Source organism: Macaca fascicularis, chromosome 19, assembly GCF_037993035.2.
Source record: "Macaca fascicularis isolate 582-1 chromosome 19, T2T-MFA8v1.1".
Classification (NCBI taxonomy): Eukaryota; Metazoa; Chordata; class Mammalia; order Primates; family Cercopithecidae; genus Macaca; species Macaca fascicularis.
The window spans coordinates 51,260,715-51,275,799 of NC_088393.1; the positions used below are offsets into that span (position 1 = coordinate 51,260,715).

At 38.1% G+C, this 15,085-nt stretch overlaps 1 long non-coding RNA gene across 1 annotated transcript; it reads left to right on the top strand.

Moving 5' to 3' along the window:
- Window positions 1–1,386: 1,386 nt before the first annotated feature.
- Window positions 1,387–13,837, top strand: LOC135968354 (uncharacterized). Its single transcript, XR_012427644.1, has 2 exons — window positions 1,387–9,296; window positions 12,797–13,837. It is a non-coding gene; the product is annotated as an uncharacterized lncRNA (long non-coding RNA).
- The last annotated feature ends 1,248 nt before the right edge of the window (window positions 13,838–15,085 follow it).

The following is a 15,085-nucleotide window of genomic DNA, read 5'->3' on the forward strand; positions in this document are numbered from 1 at the left end:
GTATAATTGAAACTATAATAACTCCCTATATTTTCCACCCTAGACCTTGATCATCTCTACTCTGTCTCTGTGAATTTGCCTATTCTTGATGTTTCATATAAATGGAATTATATATATATGTTCTTTAGTTTCTGACATATTTCACTTAGCATAAATGTTTCCAAAGTCCATGCATCTTCCAGCGGATGTCAGAGCTTCATTCCTCTTTATGGCAGATTAACATTCTGTTGTGTGTGTGACCACATTTGTTTATTCGTGTGCTGATGAACACTTGGATTGTTTTATATTTTATCTTTTGTGAGTAATGCTACAATCAACATTCCCATGCGAGTACCTGTTTCAGTCCCTGGATTCAATTCTTTGGGTGTATACCTAGGAATAGATGCTGTTTCACATGGGAATTCTATGATTAGCTTCTTGAGGAACAGCACAACTATTTCTCCTAGTGGCTGCACAGTTTTATAATCTCACCAGCAATGTATGAGGATTCCAAATTCTACATAAGGCTTTCAATTGTTATTTAACATTTGAAAAGAATGGTAGCCATATTTGTAGGTTTAGTGTGGGATCCCATAGTGGCTTTGACTTTGTATTTTCCTAATGACTAATGATGTTGAGTTTCTTTTCATGTCCCTCTTGATAATTTGCATATCTTCTTTGAAGAAATGTCTATTTGCGTCCTTTGCCCATTCATATAAATTGGAAGGTTTCTCTCTTTGTTACTGAGTTGTAGCAGTTCTTTATATATTCTGGGCATGAAAACATTGTCAATGTGATTTACAACTGTTGTGTCTCATTCTGTGTTTGGTTTTTTATTTTCTTGATAATATCCTTTGATGCACAAAAAGCTTGCATCTTTAGCCCAGTTTATCTATTTTTCCTTTTTCTTTCTCATGCATTTGGGTCATAACTGAGAATCCATTGCACATTTGAGATCATTAAGTTTCACCCCTATGTCTTTTTCTAAGATGTTCTTGTGGTTACAGATTTTATAATTAACTCACTCATCCATTTTTAGATAATTGTTTGATATGGTTGGAAGTATAGTTCTCTAAGTTTATTGTTTTGCTTGTGGTTATCTAGTTGTTTGTGCACCATTATTTGAGAGGATGATTGTTCCTCCATTAAATTATCTTGACACCCTTATTCAAGAGAAATGAACTATAAGGGTGTTTATTTCAAGACTCTCAATTCTATCCCTTTGGTCCCTATTTGTATTCCTATGCCAGCAGTTTCTGTTTTTAGTACTTGTAATGTTTTGTGAGATTTCAAATAAGAAAGTTCAAGTTCTGCAATTTATTTTGGCAAAATTGTTTTGGCTCTTTCAGGGGTACTTTTTTAACAGCAAGGAGGCCAATGTTTTGCAATTGGAAAGCTTTTTCTGTCGTATTTCAGAGGGGAAATTTGCAGTCTAGGGATCTTTTCAGGAACTTTATCACAGGTAGGTAATTATCACCACTTCCTTTGCTGAGGTACTGGGTTAAAATGTGTGTTGCCTCCCATTGAGAAATTGAGAGGCCCTAGAAGCACTTGCCTATGTGGTGAGAGATAGCGAGCTCCTTAATGAGGGACACCGAAGACATTGCTTTGGGACACAATGTTGTCAGGGGAGCAGTGTGCCCCTCTACTTCTTTATTTTTTTGTGCAGTTTAGATCTCTACTGGACAAAAGATATTGAAATCGTTGTTCATTCTCTTGGTTCTTGTTTGGCTGACCTGTCAGCTGGAGCTGGAGGACATGCTTGGAAGGGAAGTGACCCCCATGGGAAAGAGCAGGGCTCAGCAGAGTGAAAGCAGCTGGGACCCAGAGAAGCCAGTGAGGTCTGACTCTTAAAAGCCAAAGACCAACAGGTGGGTGTCCTCAGGGGCAAATGGATTGCACTGGTACCCATTCAAGCGGACTGGAGAAAGGTAAGAGGCTTTGGATATTCCATTTTCTCTCTCAGCTCTTCAGCAGGAGATTTAGGCCCTGGGCTGGTACTGTCCTGCAGCAGGGGCAGGGTGGACAGAAATGGCTGCATATCAGGCCTAAGTCCATGTCATCCTCTCAGGCATTGCCCCTGAAGATGGAGAATTTTGTTCAGAGTCCCAGCCTGGGCACGAGGGAGGAACCACCTTATTAAAATTAATTTAAGAAAACAGTATGCATGCTTTATTCTTCTAGAATAACTATTAATGTCATGTTTTACAATATATCTCTTAAAGGAAAGGTGAGAATCATCTACATAATGTATGTTTTACGTGGTCTTTTCTATAATTGCAGCTTTCACTTGTTCTTATAGAATCCATTTCCTTTCGAAACACACAGGCAGTATCTCTGTGTTGATTTCTACTGGGAAATCCTTATGCAGGGTGGAAAGAGTCACATTTCCTAATGAGAGATGGAAAGCATCTGATTACCAGAAAAAGTGTCCAAATTCTGCTGGTATGATCATGGTGCTGCAGGTGGAGGTCAGTTTAAGGAGGATTCAGGCAAAGCAATTTTGAAAGTCTTCTTCATTGTTTTTGTTTGTTTGCTTGCTTTTTGTTTTGTTTTTTGTTTTTTACAAAACCATGGGCGAAGCCACCACCTAGACCCACCACATGTTGGAATGGATGAGAGACAGAAATGGAGCTCAGTAAATTGAGAATGAAATTCAGGAGTGGAGAAGAGGTTTCAGAGGTCAACGTGTGTGAGAGGTGAATGGGTGAATGATGAGAATGTTCAAAACATCTTCTTTCTCCATAATAAGAGAGCATTTAGGCCCCTGAGTCAGTCAGTGTCCAGGCCAGGGGGAGCAGGATGTTGTCAGCTCTCCTGGGCAAAAGTGAGACTCCAGCAGTGTCTACTTACCTCATCCAGTTTGTGATTTATTCCTATTTTAAAAATGATCCAACAGTATGCAATTTTGAAAATATACAAAAATCTCTATGCTACCATTCATAGATAGACAAGATGGCCCTAAGATGGTGAGAGAATCAGAATGGGGTTTGGGTTTACATTCTGTATTTTTTTTCTCCCAATATCTGCAGAACTCCCTAGATCAATTTTTTAATGTAACCCAGTGGGTGTCATTCCCTTTCACAATTACGGACATTTCCAGTTCACGGTTAAAACGCTTGGAAAACCCACACCCTTTCTGCTGTGAGGTACAGGCAGCCATGTGGCATCACCTCTAAACATGCCTTCTGGGACATCAAATTACTGATTAAGTAAAAGTCATTTCAGTAGATATTGAAGACCTCCATTTTACCCCCTCACACTTGTAAATCTTCTACCAAGAGGTGATGGATTTTAGTGGTGATTTGCTTTTATAGATTAGTGTAGATTAATGTTTCTGCCAGGGGGAAATTTTACATTGGGAAAAGCATTTGGCAAAATCTGGAGACATTGCTGGTTGTCAGAGCTGGGGGAGGGAGTCCTGCTGGCCTTGAGTGGGTAGAGTCCCCAGATAGTGTTGAACATTCTAGAGCTCACAGAGCCCCACCAGCATGACAACTACAAAGTTCAATGCTGAGGAGGAGTGGAGAGCCCTCATGTGCCTTCCCTAGCTTCCCTAGAGCTTTTTACCTTCTCCTTCCTTCAGCCTCTCCCACTTTCTCACCTCAGCTTGCTCCTTGAACCTTAATGCCCTCCAGTTGAACTTTCCCATAGTTTAAGACCTGCTGTAATCTCTTGAATACCTTAGCCCCTTTCTGATCCTTAGTAGGGTGTCCTCTAGAGGGGATCCTCACCTTTCCTGGAGCTTCCCAGGATCCAGATGCCCCTGCCCTGTGTGAGCACCAGGGATATGGCCGTGTGCCTGTGTCCCTAAAGGTCCTGTCACTCAGGACTTCAGTGTGACACCAGCTGAGGTGATATTACCCTCCACTACTTTTCTTGGAACATAAAAATATGTACAAACCTTGGAGAGTAAAATTTCTTAATGCATGTCAAAATTTTAAAAATACATATTTTTGCCTCCCAAACTTTACTGGGAAAAATTTATCACACTACCAGTCATGAAAAATGACACCTAATCAGAGTTATTCACTGTATTGTTTGTTTAACAGCAAAATGTTGGGAACAACCTAGACTTTCACCAGCACGATGCTAATTCAACACATTACCTTATATCTACACAATAGAATATGAAGCAGCTGCATAAAAAGTATAGAATCTGTCAGCTATTCCTATGGAAACACCTCCATGTTCTATTTTAATTATAGCTTCCAAACATCACAGAATAAGATGCAGTTTTTGTACTAGATCTCACCTTAGAACATTATTTTTACTGTTGTTTTTTTGTTTTTAAATTAAAGAGCGATTGTCTCACTCTCATATCCAGGCTGAAGTGCAGTGGCGAGATCATAATTGACTGCAATCTCAACCTTGTGAGCTCAAGCGATCCTCCTGCCTCAGCCTCCTGAGTAGCTGGAATCACAGGCACGTGCCCCCATGCCTAGCTAATTTTTTGTGTTTGTTTCTGGAGAGATGGGGTTTCACCCAGGCTGGTGAAATCCCAGGCTTTTCTCAAACTTCTGGGCCCAAGTGATCTGCCCACTTTCACTCCCAAAATGCTGGAATTACAAGCAAGTGTCACCACACCTGATTCTGCCTTTTCTTTTTTTAATCGGACTGCAGTCTGCTTACGCATCTCTTTCCCCATCAGGTGATTTCTATTTTTCCTCAATTTCTCTACCATATGTCCATGCCAAAATCCACATCTATTTGCTTTTGTTTAGAATTAGATTTTTTTTTTTTAAGAGAAGCCTTAGCAATGGTCTCCTAGCTGATTTTCAGGATTCTAATCTTCACTGTCTAAGCCATATGTTTCCATTTCCAGATATTGATTACAGTCACGTGTAGAGCATTTAAACCCTACCAATGCCTGTACCATCCCTCAAGCCTATCTGATTTGGCTAATGTGTGGTGTAGCCCAGAGACTGGTTGTTTAAAAATGCTTTGAAAGAAATGGGTCATTTTGCAGTGGAGGAACTTTAACCCAGTGATCAAAGTTAACTTCTCCAGTAGTCAGAGATGATGACATCTTAGGGCATTCTAATATAATAGATGGAGGAGGTGCAGCATCATCCCTGTGGTATTCTTCTACAAACTGTATAACCTGAGTTTAATCGTGAGAAAATATTAGAAAAGTCCAAAATGAGGGTCTGCTATGAAATAAGTAACCAATACTCTTCAAAATTGTGAAGCTCTTAAAGGTAAATCCTAACTTTCCCAGACTAAAGAAGACTGAGGGAACAGTACAATGAAGAGCAATATGTGATACTAGATTGGATCCTGGTCCAGAAAAATGACATTAGTCAGAACATAGAGGGGATTTGGATAAGGTCTCTACAGGCTTTCATTTTACAGTGTTAATAATCATTTATTGATTTTGATTATTAGGTGCATATCTATAATGTTACTATTTAAGGAAGTTGAATGAAAAGCATATGAGGACTTTGCCTATTTTTGGAACATTTTAGAAAGTCTGAAATTATTTCAAAATTAAACATGAAAAGGAAAGAAAAGAAATATAGATCTTTTAGATATTTCTATTAAGTGTCCAAAGTTGAAGATCATTTCCCAACTTCTCTTGCCTAGTGCTGGTCACAGTAATCTTCCTGGAAATGCTGTTTGTCATGTTTGTGACCTTTTCAAAGCTTTCCAATGACTTCTCTTATCTGTGGGATGAAGTTCCCATTACGTAGGCTGCCATTCAGTGTCCTCATAGCATGGCCCTAATCTCCCTTTTATTTTGATCTGTGTTGAAAGAACTGACCAACATTTTACTTTCTTATGGTCAAAATTGTTCTAATTTTTTCTTGCTTGTTTGATGCACTTCCCTGTCTTCTCAACTGTGGGACTTCAGTCAAAGTGGTGGGAAATATTTTTGGAGAAAAAATATAAAGATAGTTATAGGAAATAGTCACAAACCTTGGAACCTGGTGGTTTGCATAGCTTCAAGTAAAAGGTTTGGCTGAAGGTAGCTGAATTATCTTAAAAGCTTAGGGCATAGATACACAAGAATGTAGAGGAGTTTATCTAAATAACTTGTTTACTCAGGCGGTCCTAAAACCAACATTTAATCTTATGCTGGGGGAACTACTCTTGGGGAGGTCAGCAATGTCAATTACCTTGTAGTGGTGTTTACTCAAGACCTTTGTTATTTAATCTGTACTAAATAAATGCGAATTTCACTGGCAGATCAGGGCTGCTGCTGTTAACTCTTTAACTGGCCCTTCTAGGTATCCGTGAGTTACTTGGCCACCTAGCCTGCTCTTTCACTGGATATGAGTGTCTGAGCGTATTTGTTCATCCATTGCTGGGTCAGGGTCTGCCGGTTGGACCCAGACAGTTGGTGCCCCATGTGAGGACCTGGCATGTTGGTGCCCAGGTCTGAGGTATACCTGCCAATAATTGCGACAGAACCTCTGAAAACTAAGGAGAAGACTGTGCGGTTGGTAAGCCAGTAACTCGATAAGTCAGTAAGTCAGTAAGTCAGTAGGTCATTGGTACCGACTTGGGATCTCCAATTTCGAGGGAATTGTTCAGGGTGGGCTTTTATCACTGGACAACAGTTATCAGCACAACAGGAGCAGTATCTAAAAGTATTCAAACAGCTGCTTCAAGCCACTGGAGCCTCGGTTTTGCAGGCTTAATTAAGGGACCTAATGCAAATTGTATCACTTAACCCATGGTTCCCGAAAGAAGGTAAGCTAGACATAGAGCTTTGGGAACAAGTGGAGAGAAATCTTTTTGTTTTCTTTTGTTTTGTTTTGTTTTGAGAGAGACACAAGAAACAGAAAACGGGGAGATGTAGGAGTTCAGTCAGGGTGGTGGAAACGATTTTAGAGGAAAAATTATAAAGATAGTTATAGGAAATAGTCACAAACCTTCTTGGAAGGCCAGGGAGGTTGCATAGCTTCAGTAAAACATTTGGCTGAAGGCAGCTGAATTCTCTTAAAAGGTATAGATACAAAGGATTGTAGAGGAGTTTACTCAGGTGGTCTTAAGAACAACCTTTGATTATCAGCAGGTATATGATTGCTCTCTACTCGGGGTCGGTAATGTCAATTACGCTCTAGTGGTCATATGTCCTTGAGGACTTGATTTGTGACCAAGTCGGAGCACTCACTCTTGGTCCACCATCAGGGGGAGGAATCATTTTTGAGTCACATTAGGTGACCAGACTTAACATGGCTGAGAACCTGAGGTTTTTTATTATTTCTTTTGTTTTCCAAATGTGTTAAGCTCCCAGGAGGGCTTGTCATAAGAAATCCCATCCATCTTGGACTTTGGTCATCCCAAGTCTTTTTGCTTGGATAGGGCAGTGGCAACACCAGTCTTTTGCTTTCCTAAGCCTGTTCCTGAGAGTACATATTTTATTTTGTTGGGGTGGGGGAAAAGATCATTGGGGTTGGTTTTTCACCAAAGAGGCTGTTGGATTGAGTCACTTAGAATCAATACATCACTGGAAATTCTAATTGTCCATGGCCAGAAGAAGGATTCTTTACATTGGGACTTCTAAGTTAAAAAATATTTTAGAGCTCTCTTGTTCCAAACGGTTGATCAGAGGATTCAATTTCAAAGAAAGATACCTACCTAATAGTGTTATGGCTAGCCTTAAATTTTCTTTTAACTAAATTACAGAGCAAAAATCTGACCTAAAACAAAGTTAATTTTTTTGTAAACTCAAACTGCTTGCCTTGGAACCTATGAGAAATAAAATCCACTTTACCTTATCATCGAACAGTTAAAAATTTTATGCTTTTATTGCTGTATCCTGGATTTAATTTCAGATGAAGGAACCAGCCTTATTTGTTTTGATATTTGTGTGATTTTTGAGTTTTTGAGGTGCTCCTTCACCTCTTTGGAGATGCCTCATAGATGCTTCGCTAAGCCGTAATCTTGGTTAAGGCTTATTAGTTTCATTTGGGAACTAATACTTTTGGTTAAAAAAAAAAAAATGAAAAGCCAGAAATATCAGCTGTTTGTCCTACCTAAAATCTGATAATAAGAAATCTGAGGCCGGGCACAGTGGCTCATGCCTGTAATCCCAGCACTTGGGGAGGCCGAGGCGGACAGATCACTAGGTCTGGAGATCGAGACCATCCTGGTTAACACAGTGAAACCCCGTCTCTGTTAAAAATACAAAAAATTAGCCGGACATAGTGGCGCGCGCCTGTAGTCCCAGCTACAGGGGAGACTGAGGCAGGAGAATGGTGTGAATCCGGGAGGAAGAGGTTGCAGTGAGTTGAGATTGCGCCACTACGTTCCAGCCTGGGTGAGAGAGGGAGACTGCATCTTAAAAAAAAAAAAAAAAAATCTGAAAGTGTTGCAGTAAGTAGCTGGTCAGACATGAGCAGGGCAGGAGAGATCCTTCCACCTCCACACACTAGAAACGTCACGTGTTCATCACCAAGTGGTGGTCAAGTCAAGTGGTTGTTAATTCTAAAGTAATATTGGTTGCAGTTAGGTACAGGGAGATACAGGCTCACAATAGATAGAAAAAACCTGAAACAGGTGATCAGCAGCTTCCTGATAAGTTATCAGAAGTTGAGGAAGTGGGCTCAAATATACGCATTAAGAGGCAACATAATAGAGTTTCTGGTATATGACCTTCAGGAACTTTTTTTATTTTTTTTATTTTTGTTACATTTTCTAAGAATTTTTTAGTAACTATGTTTTTAAATTTTTTATTGTTTTGTTTTGTTTTAAATATTTTCTTTCCATAGGATTTTGGGGATTTGGTGTTTAATTACATAAATTCTGTAGTGGTGATTTGTGAGATTTTGGTGCACCCATCACCAGAGCAGTAGACACTGAACTGAATTTGTAGTCTTTTATCCCTCACCCCCTTCACAACCTTTTCCCCAAGTCTATTTTACCATTCTTATGCCTTTGCATCCTCATAGCTTAGCTCCCACTTATGAGTGAGAATATTCAGTGTTTGGTTTTCCATTTCTGAGTTACTTCACTTAGAATAATAGTCTCCCGTTTTTTCCAGGTTGCTGCGATTGCCATTAATTCATTCCTTTTATGGCTGAGTAGTATTCAATCATATATATATACCACAATTTCTTTATCCACTCATTTATAGATTACATTCCCACCAGTGATGTAGATGTGTTCCGTTTACACCGCTTCCACATCAACATCTATTATTTTTATTTATTTATTTTTGAGATGGATGGAGTCTTGCTCTTTCACCCAGGTTGGAGTCCAGTGGCACGAACTTGGCTCACTGTAACTTCTGCCTCCCAGGTTCAAGCCGTTCTTCTGCCTCAACCTCTGGAGTAGCTGAGATTACAGGGATGTGCCACCTCACCCAGGTAATTTTTTTGTATTTTTAGTAGAGACAGGGTTTCACCATGTTTCAGCATGTTGTACACGCTGGTGTCAAACTCCTGACCTTAAGTGATCCGCCCATCTTGGCCACCTTGGATTACAGGTGTAAGCCACTGTGCCTGTCCAACAACTATTATTTTTTCATTTTTTGATTATGAACATTCTTGCAGGAGTAAGGTGGTATCATATTGTGGTTTTCATTTGCATTTCCCTGATCATTAGTGATATTGAGCATTTTTTCATATGTTTGTTAGCCATTTGTATATCTTCTTTTGAGAATTGTTTATTCACATACTTAGCCCACTTTTTCATGGGATTGTTTGTTTGCTAATTTGTTTGAGTTTCTTGTAGATTCTGGATATTGGTTATTTTTCAGATGTATAGATTGTGAAGATTTTCTTTCACTCTGTGGATTATGTGTTTAGTCCGCTGACTGTTGCTTTGCTGTGCAGAAGCTCTTTAGTTTAATTTTCACCTATTTATTTTTGCTTTTGTTGCATTTGCTTTTGGGTTCTTGGTCATAAATTTTTGTCTAAGCCAATGTCCAGAAGGATATTTCCAATATCATCTTCTAGAATTTTTATAGTTTCAGGTCGTAGATTTAAGTCCTTGGTTCATCTTGAGTTGATTTTTGTATAAGTTGAGAGATGGGGATCTAGTTTTATTCTCCTACTTTCGGTCTGCCAATTATTTCAGCACCATTTGTTGAATAAGGTGTCCTTTACCCGTTTTATGTTTTGGTTTGCTTTGTCAAAGATAAGTTGGCTGTAAGTATTTAGGTTTATTTCTGGGATCTGTATTCTGTTCCATTGGTCTATGTGCCTATTTTTATACCAGTACCACGCTATTTGGTGACTCTGGACTTAGAGAATTGTTTGAAGTCAGGTGATGTGACACCACCAGATTTGTTCTTTTTGCTTAGTCTCACTTTGGGTGTGTTGGCTCTTGTTTGGTTCCATATGAATTTTAGAATTGTTTTTTCTAGTTTTGTGAAGAATGATGGTGGCATTTTAATGGGAATTGCGTTGAATTTGTAGATTGCTTTTGTCAGCGTGACCATTTTCACAACAATGATTCTATTCATCCATGAGCATGGGGTGCATTTTCATTTTTTGCATCATCTATGATTTCTTTCAGCAGTGTTTCGTAGCTTTTCTTGACGTCTTTCTCCTCCTTGTTTAGATATATTCTGAGTTATTATTTCTTTAAAACTGCTGTCATAAAAGGGGTTCAGTTCTTGGTTTGATTCTCTGCTTGGTCACCGTTGGTGTGTAGCAGATTCTGATTTCTGCACTTTAATTTTGTATACTGAAATTTTGCTGAATTCATTTATCAGTTCTAGCAGCTTTTTGGAGGAGTCCTTAGGGTCTTCTAGGTATGTAATTATATCATCAGCACACAGCGACAGTTTTATTTCCTCTTTACCAATTTGGATGCCCTTTATTTATTTCCCTTGTTTGATTATGTTGGCTAGGACTTCCAGTACTCTGTTGAATAAAAGTGGTGAGAGTGGCCATCCTTGTTTTGATCCCCTGCTGAGAGTGGATGCTTTCAACTTTTTCTCATTCAGTATTATGTTGGCTGTGGGTTTGTGTGCCAATTTTGCTGAGCGTTTTAATCATAAAGCGATTTTGGATGTTGTCGAGTACCTTTTCAGTGTCTACTGAGAGGATCATGAGATTTTTAAATCCTGTTTATGTGGCGTACCACATTTATTGACTCGTGTATGTGGAACCATTCCTGCATCCCTAATGTGAAACCCACTTGATCATGGTGGGTTATGTTTTTGATTAGTTAGCTAGTCTTTTGTTAAGAATTTCTGCATCTGTGTGCATCAGGGATTTTGGTCTATAGTTTTTTTTATTACATCCTTTTCTGGGTTTGGTATTAGGGTGATACTGGCTTCATAGAATGATTTAGGGAGAATTCCATCTTTCTCTAGCATGTGGAATAGTGTCAAATGAATTGGTACCAACTCTTCTTTGAATGTCTGGTAGAATTCAGTTGTGAATCTGTCTGGTCCTGGCATTTGTTTTGTGTTAATTTTTCAACTGTTTTTTCAATCTTGCTGCTTTTTGTTGGTCTGCTCAGGGTTTCGAATTCTTCCTGATTTAATCTAGGAGAGTTTTACATTTCCAGGAATTCATTCATCCCCTCTAGGTTTTCTAGTTTATACACATAAATGTGTTCATACTACCTTTGAATGATCTTTTGTATTTCTGTGGCGTTGGTGGTAATAGCTCCCATTTCATTTCTAAATGAGCTTATTTGGCTCTTCTCTCTTCTTTTCTTGGTTAATCTTGCCAATGGTCTATCAATTTTATTTATTTTTCCAAAAAGCCAGCTTTACATTTTATTTATAGTTTGTATTATTTTGTTTCCACTTCATTTAGTTCTGCTCTGATCTTGGTTATTTTCTTTCTTCTGCAGGTTTTGGCTTTGGTGTGGTCTTGTTTCTTGAATTTCTAGAAATGTACCCTTAGACTCTCTATTTGTGCTCTTTCAGTCATTTTGATGTAGGCATTTAAAGCTATGAACTTTTAGCACACTCTTGGCAGAATTCCAGGGGTTTTGATAGGATGTGTCACTATTGTTCAGTTCAAAGAGTTTTTAAATTTCCATCTTGATTTTACATTTGACCCAGTGATCGTTCAGGAGCAAGTTATTTAATTTCCATGTGTTTGCATGGTTTTGAAGGTTCCTTTTGGATTTCATTTCCAGTTTAATTCTACCGCTGTCTGAGAGAATACTTCATATAATTTCAATTTTCTTAAATCTTTTGAGACTTGTTTTGTGGCCTATCATATGGCCTATCCTGAAGAAAGTTCCATGTGCTCATGAGTAGAATGTATATTCTGGGTTGTTGGGTAGAATATTCTGTAAATATTTCTTAAGTCTCTTGGCTCTAGGGCATAGTTTAAATCCCTTGTTTCTTTCTTGACTTTCTGTCTTGATGACCTGTCTAGTGCTGTCAGTGGAGTACTGAAGTCCCTCACTATTATTTTGTTACTCTCTATCTCATTTCCCAGTTCTAGTCGTAATAGTTACATAAATTTGGGAGATCCAGTGTTAGGTGCATATGTATTTAGGATTGTGATATTTTTCTGTTGGACCAGTCCTTTTATTGTCATATAATGTCCCTCTTTGTCTTTTTTAACTGCTATTGCTTTAAAGTAATTTTTTTCTAATATAAGAATAGTTACTCCTGCTCCCTTTTGTGGCCATTTGCATGGGGTATCTTTATCTACCCTTTTACCTTAAGTTTATAGGACCCTTTATGGTTATGAGAGTCTCTTGAGGGCAGCAGATATTTGCTTGGTGCATTATTATCAATTCTGCAATTCTGTATCTTTTAAGTGGAGAATTTAGACCACTTGCATTCAATGTTAGTATTGAGATGTGAGGTACTGTTCCATTCATCCTGCTATTTGTTGCCTGGATACCTTGGTTTTATTCATTTATTTATTGTATTTTTGTTTTATAGGTCCTGTGAAATTCATGCTTAAAGAGGTTCTATGTTGATGTGTTTCCAGGATTTCTTTCCAGATTTGGAGCTCCGTTGAGCAGTTATTGTAGTGCTGGCTCGGTAGTAGCAAATTCTCTCAGTATTTGTTTGTCTGAAAAAGACTGTTATCTTTCCTTTATTTATGAACTTCAGTTTTGCTGGATATAAAATTCTTGGCTGATAATTTCTTTTAAGGAGGCTGCAGATAGATATGCATGCTGATTTGAGGTGTTCTTCCGTTATTGAAGGTTACTAATATCACATGTGTTGAAAAGCATTTGGGATTATTCACTTAATTGATGAGTACTCATTTCATTTTACATTAATTTGATAACATGTACAAACAATAGGTAAACATAGGTACAGACATATACATATATGTGATACCACATAGAACATGTGCATGTACACATAAAGATACAGGGAGACAGAAATACTTTAGATTTTTTATTTTAAAACTTTATGCATGAAACCCATAAAACTCATTATTTAAAAAAATAAAGTTGCATTTAAATTGTGCTTTTGTAAATAGAAAAAGGTAATATTTATCTGAGGAAGCCCTTGCTGAGTTTTAGAGAAAGTAGGTAGTAAATTTATATCTTAAAGCAGAGAGAGAGAGAGAAGGAATTTGGGTGTGTTGAAAGAAGATTAAAAATAGATGCCAAGGTAATACAATAATGATAGAAATTTGTAACAGAATTTTATAAGGAGATCGATTTTATTGACATACATGGCTTTTATTTTGGTCTGTGTTTTCCAGTTGTACTCCAGGAAACATACTACACAGGCTCCCTTCTTAAGTGCTGGGGCCACTGCACATGCAGACAGCCCACTTGAAGGGAAAAATCAGAGGAGAAGAGATGCAGACCCCAGAATTATGCCAACATAGAAAAGCCTAAGTCAAAGGTCAAACCACACACATGAAATCTCACCACCGGTTTGGCCCTGTTTTGAGTGTACTTTACTTTGCTTAATTTCTGCTCTAAGGCTTTTAAATAAACTTTCACTTTTCCTGTAAAACTTGCCTCAGTCTCTTCTTCTGCCTTATGACCATTAGTTGAATTTTTTCTTCTGAAGAAACAAGAATTGAGGCTACTGCTGACTTGTACAGATTTGCTATTATACTCTAGTGCCATTCTACATAATAGAATATGCATATTCTTATATTTATACATATAAAAATATATAACATATATGTATAAATATATATATAAAACATATATGTATTCATAGAGGCCTTGAATCTACATTCTTGCTGTACTTTATGTAAACAATCCAAGTATAAGACTGAAACTTACTTTGGAAATGCATCGGTCCCATATGATTTCTATTTCATAAAAATGGGAAACAGAAGGGGGAAGATTATTTTTCAGAAGAAAACAACAGAACAACAGTTGTTAAATTTTAGACGTGTTCATTTATTTTTTGAATTTTCTTATTTACCTACAATTTGGACTGAATCCTAAATTTTTTCCTGGCTACAAGTTTCAAAACTAATGGTTTCAGAATTTTCTTCCATTTTTCTTCCATTTTGGTATATTATAAATTAAAACTCTGCTTTTAATATTTGTATCATTTTTTTAAATTATGCTTTTAAGTTCTGGGATACATGTGCAGAACCTGCAGGTTTGTTACATGGGTATACACGTGCCATGGTGTTTTGCTGTGCCCACTAACCCATCAGCTACATTAGGTATTTCTCCTAATGCTATCCCTCCCCTAGCCCCCCACCCCTCAACAGACCCCAGTGTATGATGTTCCCCTCCCTGTGTCCATGTGTTCTCGTTGTTCAACTCCCACTTATGAGTGAGAACATGCAGTGTTTGGTTTTCTGTTCCTGTGTTAGTTTGCTGAGAATGATGCTTTCCAGCTGCATCCATGTCCCTGCAAAGGACGTGAACTCATCCTTTATTATGGCTGCATCGAATTCCATGGTGTATATGGACCACATTTTCTTTATTCAGTCTCTCATTGATAGGCATTTGGGTTGGTTTCAAGTTTTTGCTATTGTGAATGGTGCTTCAATAAACATATGTGTGCATGTGTCTTTATAGTAGAATGATCTATAACCCTTTGGGTATACAACCAGTAATGGGATTACTGGGTCAAATGGTATTGCTTGTTCTAGATCCCTGAGGAATCTCCACACTGTCTTCCTCAATGGTTGAACTAATTTACACTCCCACCAACAGTGTAAAAGCATTCCTATTTCTCCACATCCTCTCCAGCATCTGTTGTTTCCTGACCTTTTAATGATCACCACTCTAA